Source organism: Melanerpes formicivorus, unplaced genomic scaffold (assembly GCF_026170545.1).
Source record: "Melanerpes formicivorus ecotype bairdi unplaced genomic scaffold, bMelFor1.0.p_v2 SCAF_1078, whole genome shotgun sequence".
Lineage (NCBI taxonomy): Eukaryota > Metazoa > Chordata > Aves > Piciformes > Picidae > Melanerpes > Melanerpes formicivorus.
Window position 1 is genome coordinate 20,001 of NW_027143430.1, and position 2,500 is coordinate 22,500.

The window sequence follows — 2,500 nt, forward strand, 5'->3', positions numbered from 1 at the left end:
GAGCGGGCTCTCCCGGGCCCTCGGCCCGCCCAGCCGTCGTCGCCGTCGTCGCCGGCCCTGCGCCGGTCCGCCGCCGGGGCCGCCGTAGCCGGGCGCTCGCCGCGCGGCGAGCGCGCGGCATGGGCGTCCCCAGCCGCGTCCCTCCTCCCCGAGCGCAGCGCCGGCTGACTGAGGGAAACCCCGGGCCTCGGGCCAGGCCAGGGGCGCGGTGGTGGCGGCGGACGTCGGGCGCGGCCCCCGCGGGCGGACGCTCCCCCCGACGGCGGCAGTGGGGGGAGGCACCCCCGCGGGGCCTTAAGTCTGGTTTCCCTCACCCCAGGGTCAGGTACCTAGCGTTCCGCGCCTTCGTCCGCGGCCTTGCCCTACCGCGGAGGAAGCCGGGCGGCGGTTTAAAGACCCGGGCGGCTCGGCGCGCCACCCCCGGATGCGGGGGCGAGCGCGGGGGCGGGCGGGTGCCTTCAGAGGGGCGGGGGTTGCCCCCGCAATGCCTCTGGCTAGGTCCGCCGTCGTCGCGCTCGTCGTCCTCCGGGGGCCCGCCGGGCCGGGGAGGGGACTCTGCTGCCCCCCCCTCTCTGCGGTCCGAGCGCTCGGCCGGAGAGAGCCCACCGCGCGAGGTCGGCCGTGGTCCGGCCCGCGCCTCGCCTCGCCACGGGCGTCCCCGGCGGCGCGTTGAAGCGCGGGCTTCTCGCGGGCCGGGGCGGCGAGCCCCCGCGGTGGGGGCTGGCCCAGGGCGCTTCGCCCCCGCCGGGGGTTTTGTGCGGGCGCGTTGCCGCGGCTCGGCGGCGGCGCCTCTTGCGGCGCGGGCCGCTGCGGACCTCCCGGTCCCTTTTCCCTTTGCCCAGGCCCCAGAGCGGGGCCCCGGCGAGCTGGCGCCCTCGGCGGTCTCGCGCTGCCGGTTCCCCCCCCGTCCGGGGCCGGTTTCGGGTGGCGTGACCGCGTCCGAGCGGCGGCGGGCGTCGCTCGGCGTCTCCGGCTCCGGTCCCTCGCCGGAGGGCACCCTGCCACCGGCTGCGGCTGTCCCGGTCCCGGGCCCTGCCCGCGGGCTTCCCCGTTCGCCTTCCCGGCGCGTGCCGGGTGGGGGACGGGCGGGCAGCCGGGGGCGTCCCACCCCCGGTCTCCGCGTGGAAACGGGGAGAGCGGGGGCCCGCCCCCCGGCTCAGCGCCGTCCGCTGTCCGCCTGGCCGCGGGGCCACGGAAGGGGTCGAGCGAGCGAAGCCGGCGGCGCGGTGGCGCCGGGGGAGGATGGAAGGGGCTCGTGCCGCTGGGGTTTGTCGGTCGGCGGGTGCGCCGCCCGGCGAGGGCCGGCGGGTCGCCGCGGTGGCGTCCCACGTGGGCTCGGGCTTTCCGTCTCGCAAGCCGTTTTCCGTCCCCCGCGGCGGGGGGGGGGTTCGGTGGCGAGAGGAAGCCGCCCGAGGGCGCGAGCCGGCCGGGGCTCGGCCCCGGGGCCAAAGCGGGGGAAAAGAAAGTCCGGGATGGGCCGCAGCGGTGGCGGCGTTGGAGGGGCCGGTGCGGAGGCGCGCGCGCGCTCTCCTCCGGCGGGGTTGTGCGCCCGGCCCCCCTCGCTCCCCGGGGCGGGGGGGGGGGGTCTCCGCTGCCTCGCTTCGTGGCGTCTCCGCGACGGCACGGGGCGGCCAGCGAGAGACACACCCCCCCCCGCCGTTGGGTGGGGAAGCGAAGGGGGTTTTCTTTCCCCGTGCACGCGAGGCGAGGCCGGGTTCGGGGCACGTTCCCGGCGGCGCGCGGCGGGCCTCCTCCGCGCCGAGGTCGGAGCGAGCCCGGGCGCCTGGTCCGGCCCCGAAGCGCCGCAAGGTGCGTTTTTCCCTCCTCGGGGGAGGGAAAAAAGCCGGGAGCGCGGGCTCCCCGCCCCTTGCTTTTGCCGCTTCGGGGTTTCGTTTTATTTTCCCCCCCTCTCCTGTGCTTGTACGGTCAATGTGAGGCGAGCGGCCGCCGTGCCGCGCTCTCCGAGGGGCCGCTCCTTTGCGAGCGGTCCCGGCCCCTCCGCGCTGGCGGGGCGGTGCCGAAAAGCCAGACAACTCTTAGCGGTGGATCACTCGGCTCGTGCGTCGATGAAGAACGCAGCTAGCTGCGAGAATTAATGTGAATTGCAGGACACATTGATCATCGACACTTCGAACGCACTTGCGGCCCCGGGTTCCTCCCGGGGCTACGCCTGTCTGAGCGTCGCTTGACGATCAATCGCCGCCTCGGTGCCCGCCGAGCGGCGCGGCTGGGGTCGCCTCGCAGGCTCTCCCCCGGGCGGGGAGGGGCCTTCGTCCCCCTAAGTGCAGACTCGGGGAGCGCTCCGTAGCTCCCCGCTCCCGGAGCGCCCGCTCTCGCGGAGTTCGTCCCGCCGGGGCTTCGCCGGCAGGGGTTCCCCGTTGGTCCAGCGACGCCCGGTGGGGCGTTGGGGGAGACGAGAGCCCGGTTGGGGGAGGAGGCGCGGGCCTCGCCCCCCCCGGCACTCCCCCCGCGCGGGCGCGGCTGTCTGCGGGTGGGTACC

At 77.3% G+C, this 2,500-nt stretch overlaps 1 non-coding gene across 1 annotated transcript; it reads left to right on the forward strand.

Annotated features, from left to right (window-relative positions):
* The first annotated feature begins 2,031 nt into the window (after window positions 1-2,031).
* LOC137461031 (5.8S ribosomal RNA) lies at window positions 2,032-2,184 on the forward strand. The gene has a single exon (XR_010993190.1). It is a non-coding gene; the product is annotated as a 5.8S ribosomal RNA (ribosomal RNA).
* Window positions 2,185-2,500: the final 316 nt, after the last annotated feature.